General features: G+C 37.4%; 1 non-coding gene across 1 annotated transcript; it reads right to left on the reverse strand.

The window, feature by feature from the left end:
- Positions 1 to 3,049: 3,049 nt before the first annotated feature.
- LOC116785316 lies at positions 3,050 to 3,156 on the reverse strand. Its single transcript, XR_004356476.1, has one exon. It is a non-coding gene; the product is annotated as a U6 spliceosomal RNA (small nuclear RNA).
- Positions 3,157 to 12,475: the final 9,319 nt, after the last annotated feature.

Genomic DNA, 12,475 nt, shown 5'->3' on the forward strand with positions numbered 1-12,475 from the left:
TCATAATATGTGATGTAATTGCTTGGTAAAAAGTGTATAAAAAGCTCAGTTGTAAGTTTCTCGAGCAGAGCAGGCTGTCCAGGGCGACCTGGTTGCTCCCCGGCCGCTCCCCGGCTGTAAATAAATACCTCCTGCTTATAGACTGAAAATTCTGTCTCTGAGCAGTTCCTCCACGCCTTCTTTGGGGTACAAATTGGCATCATCTGTTTTGGGAAGAAATGACTAAAAGTAGGTGGGTCTTTGATGCTTACTATATTTACAAAAAATATCAACAAAATCCTGTTTCTTTCTACATGAGAAGAATCAAACAGCTGGACAACACTTCTTTGCTCAGATTCCAAGACATGTTCTAGCCAGCACTTATCCCAAAGGTCTTTTCTCAGGAGATTGTTCAAATCTGCATGTGTTTGTATCCAGCATGTCTGTCCATATCTGTCCTTTGTGCTTGTGTCATTATTTTTACCAACAGGGACAGTTTCAGCAGATAGCATTCGGCATTTTGAAGCTAACCACCATTTCCATAAGATTTCCTCTCTGCTTTTAGCCTCAGTGACAGACAGTCAGTACTCTCACCAATTTCAATATGTATAAAACCCAGTTTCAAGCATCAAAGAAAGAAAATATATTTATACATGCAGGTTACTTTCTTCAAGGAAAATATTAACAGGAATTTGTGATAAATAGTCATATATTTAACAGAGCAAGAGGGATAATGTCAAAATAAATAACTGCACTCAAAAGAGATCTACTGAAACGCAAAGTAGCTATTCTGCAGCCAGCTGAAAGACAAATTGCAAACATTTCCTGAAAATAGGAATTTCCTCACAAAGATAAGAAACTATAGGAAGAGTTCTCTTCCTGGAAACAGCTGTGAGGAACAGTTGTAATATAAACTCCTAAACAATTATACTTAGATACTTATTAAGGAGGAGCATGACTAGAAGCCTATATAAAGAACAGCGATGTTTTATGAAGATCAATCGGTAAACAGCTGTTAATCAGCTGCTCCTATGGGTACAAGCTAAGCCTATTTCTCAATTCACTTTATCTTCCAATGAGATATTTTTCTGAAGGGTATGGAACAACCTTTTCTAAACCAGGTTCCACATTGTTGTGGCAACACATAAAGTATCAAGAAGTGACAGGAATGATCCTCTCGGTAGCATAGAAATTCAGAAATGTCTGCTCCTTCAATCTGGTGTTTTAGATGATACAACTTTCAAGTGGAATGTTTAATTGTAGTGCCTAGATCTTAAATGATATTATATAAATTCTGAACTAGTATAACCACCAGTATCTAAAAGATGTGGCTTTTCTTTCTTCAGGCTTCTTACTTACTGAGATACTTAAAATCACAATATGAAAGATAATAAATTTTAAAAAGTATGATAATAATAATAATAACAACAACCACAACCACCCCTCCTACAACAGCAGCAACAATAATAAACACAAACTAATCCTCCTACCACCAAAAATTATTGACAGTTTAGGTCTCTGTCTGATATCTTATTCTATTTTATTTTGTTTGACAAACAGTAACACAGTCTGGAAGACCCTGATAGTCGTGATGCAGTCAGGAAAACCATTATAATCCTAAAATGATCTGTATAACTTGAACTTGATCCAGTGCTGCACTCCGAGGGATTGTTGCTCCTCTGGTCCCAACATTGTCTAGTGAAGCCTTACCAATCAAGGAGCAAGGAACAGTCAGAGGCAAGCTCTCAGCTGAGATCCAGAACACTGAAGAACAGAAGTAACTGGAATTTCAATTTCACCCAATTCTAATTAGAAAAGGAAAAATGCTATTTTCTTGGTAAATTTCAATCCAATTTACTGCTCTTGATATGATGTCACAAGATCCCTGAACCTTCTTTCTGTACAGGTATAAATATGCAGGATGAACAACACAACACATGAGAACTTTTTATTAATTGTTGCTTACAATCAAAGGAGAAGTTGGAGAAAGCACTGCCTTTGAGGGACAGATAAACATAACTAATCCATTTTCCTACCTGATCTTCTTTTGGGACTCTCCAGTATTACAGAGACATCTCTGTAAGACACAGAAGATTTCTTCATCTTGCTGTTTACTTCTCTTCAGAGGAATGTCTGAAAGCAGCTTCAGTCCTTTTACTTGCAACAACTGCATTGTTTTTGGCAGTGATGGGACTCACCTAAAAATAACATTGTTATACAGTGAAATTGGACTGTAAAAGTCCTTCTAGGGACTAGGAGGGACAAAAAAGAAGGATTAAAATGGTCCTAGAGGCAAACTCCAATTCAGAAGTCAAAGATAAGGCTGTAACCGGAAATGGGTACATTTTGGAAGGTACCTGTATGTCATGTGTGAGAGCTCACAGGTATTTAAACATACTCATTTCCTTTGTGTTCAACAGTAATGAATGACCCTGTGTCACTGAAAGAGAATTTAATAATTTCCAGCCTCAATGACCTATTCTCTGCCCTGCACATATACCACATATACAATTCCATTGTTTCATAGTATTCAGTGTTAGAGGGAAATGCATTAGTTATTATTTATGCTCGGTCTTTATTGTTCATATCACAGATATTATACACAGTATTAATTTCATCATTGCAGGTTTTACTGTATTTTGGACCTCACTCTTAAACTGATAGTGACAGCTGATTTTACAATTAAAATGTGGACAGAATGAGATACATAACATCAGAAGAAATGCAGGCAGAGGAAAAATAATAGAGCAAAAATAAGAAACCATGGCAAGATTCTTCAAATTGTAATACACTGTGTTAAGAAATGCCTTGAGACCTTCTCAACAAACAGCAACGATATTTCATTTTATTTCACATCAGTGAGGGAGACCAAGCCTGAAAGTGGAACATACATATTTTGTCAGACAAACATCTGATATCTTGGCTAAGAACATAAACAAATTTTTCACTGTTTAGCAGTCGCTTCTAGACACATAATAGACACAGTCTCTGTGGTTTACAGATTTATTTATTTTCTTATGAGTTGTCTTTGCAGTCAAATGCTCTTCCCCTGAGCTATACCCCCGAAAAAGAAAATATGGAATGCTTCACAAATTTGTGTGTCATCCTTGCGCAGAGGCCATGCTAATCTTCTCTGTATCATTCCAATTCTAGTATATGTGCTGCCGAAGCAAGCATCAACGCTGTCTCCGTACAATCCTAAACATCCACTGGTCCGATTGTGTGACCAATACATCTGTTCTAGAACAAGCAGCAGCTACAAGTATTGAGGTCATGTTGCTGAGAACACAGCTGCGTTGGGCAGGGCACGTCTCCAGGACGAAGGACCACCACCTCCCTAAGATCTTGCTTTATGGTGAACTTGCCACCAGCTACCGCAAGAGAGGAGCCCCAAAGAGAAGATACAAGGACTCCCTGAAACAACATCTCAGCCTTGACCATATTGATCAACATAACTGGTCTACTCTGGCCTCCAATCGGGAGGTCTGGAGACACACCATCTATAACGCTGTTGATGCTTTTGAGAACACACGCAGGATCACTCTCGAGGAGAAAAGACAACGCAGAAAGAATCATGTCTTGCAGAATATACCACCTAAGGAGTCTTTCTGCTGTGCCTTTTGCAACTGGACATGTCTATCTCGTATTGGCCTTTTTAACCACCAGCGCGCTTGTAGCAAACGTGGGTAGAGCCCTTCCCAAATCTTTGTTCACGAAGCCCAGCCATGATGAGTTGTCTTTAAACAGAATTTTTGACTCCTCCCAACTTCTTTCCATTAGCAATAATTCTATCCAGATTTCTAAGAACCTAGAAGATACTATTGTGTATTTTTGCAATAGGTGTTAAAGACTTTGCAAGAATCTCTTTTGTTATTATCACATTCCATAAAGTTCTGCAAAAAAATAAATTGAATCTGACTGTTAATTCTGTAGAGCCAATGGCAAACTAAACATCTAAGAAAATATTAATTGAAAGAAAATCAGTATGTGACCTGTGATGGGCCGTGATCAAGAAGGATTAAGGCAGCCTGTAACTGACCACCACTACAGAAAAAGTTAAAATATAAGGTCTTCCTTATGATTAATATGATAATACAAAAATGTGCTCCATTTTACACATGTATTTTCTCTTTTAAGACAGACTATAAAAAAAAACCCACAAAATTCCCCAAACCCAAGAAAATAAAATGAAATGCCAAGAGCTGTAACAGGGCTTTTGCAGATGGAACAAAATTATGCTAAAAGTGATGTTTAGAAATCCAGACTTTAATTTAACATTTCCCATTCAAACACAGTGTTTGGACAAATGTGTTGAGTCATCATTAAGTTTGATGTCTGAAGAAGATAAGTATCTTGTTTATAGTAGTAAGAAAGTAGTTGTTGCCAAGATAAGAAAATTCTGTTACTGTGGAAGAAATGAGATGTCCTAAAATGGTCCTTGTAACAACTAGATTATTATTTACCAGGTGAGCCTATGCAGTCATAAGTGATCATATTTCTTTATTATGGTCATTTTCTATAAAGCAAAAAGTGAAAACTAAGACCAAAACATAAACCCTGATTTTTTATGTGTCAGATAACTCTTTATGTAAGAAAAAGGGTAAGGATAAATACATGGAGAGGTGAATAGATTGTTATCAGCAGTTGGTCATGGATAAAACCTGTGTAGTATGAAATGTTTATCTTAAGCCAAAGGAAGATATGAATATAATATAAAAGTATGGACTTCTTTTTTTTTTAATAATCTGTTTAGAAATTTGCGGAAAGTCTGCAAGAGTGTATGTTTTAAGATATCTTGCAGTCAATATGCCTAAAGCTTAATAAATAAAGCTGTTCAGACATTTTTCTACTTAAATCCTATTTTGCTTTAAGATGTAGATTCTCCTTATTTTTGAGGCAAATAATAAAAGCTGGAACAGTGATATAAAATATGAGAGCTTTGGGTAGTGTTCACAAACAAGAACTGAACATCTCTCCCCTAATTCTATTAAATTCTTTCCCTCAGCTATTTGATTTTCAGATTTTTTTTTTCTTTTAGCATTCAAAAAATGACAAGATCTTGTGGAATTTTTTTTAGAGCTGATTTCTTTAGTCTTCTCTTTGAGTGGAACTTTCTGAACATAATTTAGTAGATTATGATTTTAAGTCTCAAAGACAAGCTTAGAGAACTTCTGCATAAATAAATTTGAACCATGAATTTTCTAGTTTTCATATAAAGATGTTTAAAAGCCTCTGAAGCCTTTAGAAGAGCTGTATTTAATTCAGGCACTGAGTGCTTATTTGAATGCTTAAAAAAGAGGTTATAAATAAGTTTAAGTAGTTTAGTGGTGTACATTTTTCTTAGAAAATATAATTTAGACAGTGTTTTATTGACTTCAGTAAGTATGAAATGATTGAAACTATAATGAACAGTTTATGCTTGAGTGTACAAAGACCCTAGGTATTTATAAATGACGGGTCTACAGAATACCTATGAATGAAAATGACCCCAGGTAACTGAACACTGCTTGTGCAGCAGGTATATACACAACCAAATAATGAAATGAAACCCATAGAGGACTCTCAAGACACTTGACATGAAGTAATTTATGATTACTGCTGGAGTAAAGAAAGTGACATTCAGATTTCCTATGTATCTGTTACAGGCTACAGCAGAACTAAACCAAGGCAACAGAATGCTATTTTTAATGTATAACTATAATATGTACATGGTGTGTAAAATTAGGTCTCTTCAGCAATGGCAGCATTAGACTGTCTACTAGATTCATAAGTTTATTTGACACAGAGCACGGTACCATATAAAACAAACCTTGTTTTTCTACTATAAATATTCAGGCACACTGATAAATACTCATGACTCATTCATGTGACCTGATATCAGATGGATTGTTTTTCAGAGACTCTATATGTGTGTTCAACCTGTCAGCCTGCTAGGCAGAATCACTACCATAAGAATGATTACCTTTTCTTTGTAACATTGTCCAAAGGCAGAAAAAAAATCTCTCACAAACAATAGCCCTGAATGAAATATAGAAAGTAAAAGCCTTCCTTTTAGGCTTCACCTGCCTGGATTCCTCTACTCTTTTCCCACTATTATAATTCTTTCATATTTTCTCTTTTTGAGTCTGAACATAGTGCTGATTGTCACTCTCACTGAACTCGTTGCTGTGGCTGTGCAGCAGCAGAGATCACAGCCAGTGATCTCAGCTAAATGAAGACTAATGCCCAGATTCAGGCAAGACAGCTCAGGTCAGTATGCTGGCAGAAGACCTACGAGTTGAAAGCCTTTGAGCCTGCAGAGAACTGCAGGGAATTCCCTGAGAATCAAATAGTTTTATATAGCTGGATCAAGGGCACAACTATAATGAGAAAATTCAGCCACTGAGTGCTCTACATTTACACATTTTTTTTTTCATCCAAAAAAAAAATTTTTCTTTTTCTGTTTTCATTTAAATTTTCTATTCATAAACTCTTCAATACGGCAAATGTTGGGGCTGCCACAATCTCAGATTTTTTTTCTAAATGTGATATAAGTTCATGATGCAGAATGTACCATGCATAGAAACATATGGCCTTTCTAATATGAAAGCTGTTGCTGCTCCTTTCAGCATCTTGCAGGGACCTCTGTTTGCTGACTACTCCAGAGCACAGCTGTTCACAAACCAGGCAATGGCAATTGCTCTGGGGTCCTCCTATCTCTTTCAGGAACCCCAAAGTATCCAGTCACCAGATCACTTTCCATGCTGGCCTCATCACTTAGGCTCCTTTATTTAGGCAGTGTGACAAGTCAAAAATGAAGCAAAATCAGGCGAAACCAATCCAACCCCTTTCCTACTGACCAGGCAGCCACCCATTACAGAGTAGGCACAGAGGAGTTCATGTCATGTGGTGTTCTCCTTATATTAGACAGGGTTATTTTTATTGTGCTTATTTATTATTAACCTTCCACCTGGCATTTATAGGACATTTATGCTCTGCAAGTGGCTGCACTTGATAATCAGCTCTTACAGCTGCCAGGAAGCAGCAAGAGCAGGCAGCTTCTGTAAAGGCAGGTGACAGGGATGCAGGCGGTGGCAGCAGTGCAGGGGCCACATGGGATGGACACAGGCAATCAGCTCTGGCAGTGGTCACTTTGTTCAGCTAAGAGTTCAAAACATCAGGTAGGTCTATAGTAATGAGGCAGGTCCAATGCCAAGCTAAAAACTCACAGTCACACCTGCAAGTTAGGCTCTGGGTCAGAGTCAGGGAGGCACAGGACTAGAATACCTGCAAAATTGTTCAAACAGAGATCAAGGGAGAGAGCCTGAGCTTAAAAGAATCTCCCAGGTGCATGGGAACAAGTCACTGCTGGGGCTTCTCACAGTCAGAGAGGAGCATCTTCAAAGTTATCCCTGACCCCAAGCAGCTGAACCCTGGAGGCAGCAGTGAAGGCACTCAGGGCCCTGAAAATATCTAACGTTTTCAAGAACTGGATATATGAGAGTATTAAAGCAGATCAGATATAAGTAGGTCAACCACGCTTGGCTCTCTTTTCCTAGCCGTACATGTGCCTTGTATTTGGCAGTCCACTGAGACACAGCTTCTCTGTTTCCTTTTTACTCAGCCAACAGCTAAACCCACACTTGTCTTGTTCTCAGGCTAACATTAGAGTCTCCTTTATACAAACTACTCTCACTGTTGATAAGTCACTTAAGACTCACGTCTGCCTCTAAAAGTGTTGTTTTCTTCTTTCCATGAAAAAATGTAAGTCAGTGTTTCTTCAGAAAACAGGAATAGACAGGTAAGTGAAAGGAATGGGTATATGCATGTGTGTGCTTGTTTGTGACTGTGGGAATGGGCATATGTGATCTCAATTACTTTAAACTCTGCAGTAAACTCTTCCATCTGAGGAACTGAACTTTGACAACTGTGTAAGCTATGTTAGCATCACTAGGTTATTGTGCTGACATCACAATCTTTATCACATACACTACTTCTACAAGTCGCAATTAATGATAGTACTTATTCTTGGTTTTGAAATAATTTGGTATACGCGCTTAAATCTTTCTGAAGAACTGTCTCTTTTTTTGTCTTGTATTTTGAAGAGGAAACCAAAGCACTATCTTATAACTGGATTTCTGTAAAGAATTTCCCATAGTCAGGGAGATCTTCACCTTCACCTTCACCACAGGATCTGTACCCTATTGCAATGTAGGGGGGCAGCAATGGCAGTGTCTGAGGATAGGAACTCGTGGTAAGAGAGGCACATGAAACAGAGGACTGAAGATTTGCCTGCTTCCCATTCAACTTCTGATTACATTCTCATATTCAGTTTCTTATCAAAGCTGTACACAAACCCGTGATGCTTTATTCAAGCCCATGGGCGTAGAAATAAATCCTGTCTATACTCAGTCTCCTTGCTTCTTCCATAATGGGGTAACAATTCACAGTTATCTCAAGAAACTGACATTTTGGTTTCCTTTCCCTTAGTCACCAGAATTAGAAATTATTCTGCTTTCCTACTTTGTTTATACCTTGTTTGCTTCTTCATTCAGTTTCTGTTGTGCAATTAAATGAAAAAAATACTGTTGAAAATGCTTGATGCTTATTTATATTTCAAGTAAAGTTCATAAACTCTGGACTTTTCCTTGGGTTTGATTTTGGGTTTTTACCCTGTTAGGTTTGAATGTTTAGAAAAAGGAGTGGAATCTCTGCATAAATATGGATTATAATGTAGATTGAATGCAGAGATAAATATTGTTTCATAATTAGATTCAAAGTTTACAACATAGCCAAATAACTGAGGGAGAATATCACAGAGGAAAATCTGAGGGAAATAAATTATTTTCAGTGCACACAAGAAGACAGAATCAAATTATAAAAGGAAATTGAAAATATCTCTTTAGACAGAGACAAGATTTGAGAACAGAGGAGAAATTTCAAGTGCATGAATTAGGAAAGATACTAAGGTCCAGAACCATACTAGTGTTTGTGGACAGATGGAAGTTGATAAAAGACAGAAAAAACAAGAATGATTTTTGAGGGTAGCTCATTCAAGATCAACTTCTGAGACAAATGTTGTGGAGAAGCTGAGAAAGAAAACTGAACCTGAAATCTCTTCTGTGAGCAGAAAGGACAGTAACTGGAGTTCAGGAAAAAATCATATCTTCATTAGTTTTGTGGACTTTCCTGAGGACTTTATTTACAGAACCTTTGCTTTGCTAAGAGTTCTCTCTATGTCTAACTATCTTAAAATGGCCAATTTGAACAATGCGTGATGTTATTTTATAGGCCCAAGGCAGAGAGATAAAGTGAACTAAATTATTCTGGATCAGAAATTCTGCTATATTTTTGCACTCATCTTATCTACTCTTTTAGCAATTACAGAACTTTTCCATTTTAAAAATAACATGGTCCTCTACCATTATGCTAATTACGCTTTTTTCTTGGTATACCGGGGATAACATTCATGGCTTAATCTGTGTTCCTTGTGTAATCTTGTGACCAAAATTCTTATAGAATAAAGCAATCTGCAACCATACATTAACTTGACCATTTTAATTTAGAAGAGCAAGATATACTTTATAGGGGAACATCTGGGCTAAAATAAGTGTAGCTCTTGACCATAGAGATCTTAAAATATTACAAACCCCAGTAAAAAGGAACGGTAATCTAATTGACATGTCTATAATTGAAGTCTAGTTATGTACTGGTGGATAAATGAAGCTTAAAAAATAAAGAAGCAAACAATAAGGGAGAAAAAAATCCACTTGCATTGCTTTAAAGAGTAAGTCTTTGATAGGAATGGCTTGGGTGCTACAGAAGGCCCAAGGAGCGAGGATGAGGAGAACGCGTTACCTGCTAGACATGCCCAGGGATAGTTTGTTTTCCTGAGATGTTCGGCAGAGCTTGAATCTCTAGACAGTGCGTATTTAAAATTAAATTTTGAGTCTGTGTGGTCCTTTCTTTACTACTGCTGACATTTGTTAGCATGGTACATTAACAATTCTCATGGCAGCTGCAGGAAATTTCGGACACAGGGATGATGAATCCACAGCACTTTGATGTCAGGTTCAAACCCTAAAAATGCTTCTCAATAACATTGCTGTTTAAGAAGGAGTAGTTAGGTGTAAAAAACTGACTGAAAGAGACATACTGCTACCTTTTGCGTTCCTGTCTACACAACAAGTGACCTATGTAATATAGTATTACAAACATCTCCCAAGTATAAAAAAAAAAAGGAAAGGAATACTGTGGAGGACTTCATTTGATCTCATAAATGCAAACTTTAGCTGCCATCCAGGGCACAGCATACAGGCAATAGAGTGTTTAGAGAAGTTACTTATTTTTCCAAGAGCTAAAGTAGGTCAAGAGAAAAAAAACGCTTTCTGCCTCTTTTCTGAAGAAATTTCATGTACAGGTACAGTATTTACTTACAAGGGAAATAAACTGAACTTGTAGCTAGCAGCTATAAGGACACATAAGTGAAAACAACCCTTCTTTCTGGTAGCAGCCCTAAAATACCCTATAATGCTGATTGGACATGGTACTTTGCACAGTAAACAATGCTACAATTCCTTATCTTTTCTTGAAAAAGCAAACCAAATCCCCTATAGTGTTTTTGCGTTAACCTTAGGCCCAGTCTGTTCCATGATAATAAATGTTTTGTGGGCAGCCTTCACTTATCAATATTTGAAGTCTGCAGCAGAGGAAATAACTTGATCATGACAATGTAGAGAATTTGGAAAGACTGGATAAAGAGAGGGAGATATTGATTTCTTTCTTGGCTTGCAGAAGTTTTCAAAAGAATGAAACAAATGAATTTTGCAACCAATGGAAGATACATCTTCTATGAAATTGACACTTTTTGGGTAATGCATTAAAGATTAGCCTGTCACTGCTGTGTGGAACTTTGAAACAAAAGCATATAATTTCTGCTGCTTTACTTATATTACCTAGTAAACTTTTTTTTAGTAAGCATTTCAATGCTTAATAAAAGCATCATCTGGTGGTGTGGGGGAAAGACTCTTTACACATAAGTAGGCTTTAGTCTGTGTTAACAGCGTAAGTGATGCATCAGATTCATCTGAGCATAATTTTCTTTGAAGCTGAGTCTTAAATCCCTGCTGATAGAATCTGAGAGAGAAGTTTAGTCCTTGAGCCTGTGAGTAGTGAGAAAGGCACAAAGGTGAAAAGAGACATGGCAGAAAATCACAGCATCAAAGATAGAGGGTCTGTCACAAAGGATGAGGGTGAGTAGTTGAGAGATGCAGTCAAGCATTGAGAACAATCAGTGAACAGCTGGAAAGGCCGAGAGAGACCCTGCAAGTCAGGGAGCATTAGAGAGAGTTTAAGCGTGTTAAAGCCCAGGATACTGCTTCCTGGGATTCACAGAAAAGAAGACGTGAGTCAAGATTTTCTCAAATGATTTGTAGCTCTAAGGGATCTTTACTTTCAAAAAATCTCAGAAATCCAGTTTTCCTCCTGGTGAATCTTCTGATTTTGGAACTTGGCTCTAAGGGTTGTGCCCATCTATCCTACAGGAACTATTCAAAAGTGCTTCTGGGTCTGCCGACAAATTTTGAGTTTGCTGAAACACTGTAGCTGCAACGCCAGGGAGTAACACCAGAGGGGTGCTCATCCTGGACACCTGTGTGTGCTTGGTGAATAACCTGCACTGAGAAGCACTCCTGAGCTCCCCCAAAACACACTCACAGCAGTAAATTGCACAGCACTCAAGCAACAACAACGTGTCCTTGTGTTGTATCCCAGCACTGGTGAAGTTATGTACTCTGCACGATTTATACAGTTTTTTAATTTTCCAGGCTTCAGACCCAAAGGGAGTAGGCCCAGGGACTTCTCAGGAAGTTTGTTACCCTTTCCACAGCAGAATTGCTTTCACAAGGAGAGTACTAAGTAAGTGCAACTATAACACCACCCTTTCCGTGATTTTTACTTTAGAAAATTATTTTACTCCTCTCAGCAAAAACTCGAATTTTGTTGGACATTAGCACTGCGGTGCTGATGAAATTCTAGAAAGCAGAGATAAAAGAGGGCACTAGCTACTCATGGCTTGGCTTTCTACCTCCAAGCCTTAGGTTTTGAGGTTCATCATTCAAAATGAATGAGTTAAATCAGATGCATTCAGTTTTCCCTTTGGAAAGTAAAACAAGGAGATATTGGTAGAGTTAATTCAACTTTATTTACCAGTAAGAAAATATTTATAAAGGCTATTGTAATGTTTTTCTTCATAAATTTTCTGGAGAAAAAAGTATTTACTGTAAATAAATCAAATGTTCCTATAGCTTATTCTGCAACAAACCATTTCTAGCATCAATTCCAAAATTTTGAATATTGTTAATAAATATTTATTCCAGTAGAACTATTTTGTTCAATCATTTAGTGACTCATTTAGTCACTTACTGTTTTTATTTTGTTAAGTGCAGGCTGCAGAAATTTTATATCAGCCCATATGTCTGTACATTTTTCCTTCTGTTTCATTCTCCGATTTATAGGA

This window comes from Chiroxiphia lanceolata, chromosome 3 (assembly GCF_009829145.1).
Source record: "Chiroxiphia lanceolata isolate bChiLan1 chromosome 3, bChiLan1.pri, whole genome shotgun sequence".
Lineage (NCBI taxonomy): Eukaryota > Metazoa > Chordata > Aves > Passeriformes > Pipridae > Chiroxiphia > Chiroxiphia lanceolata.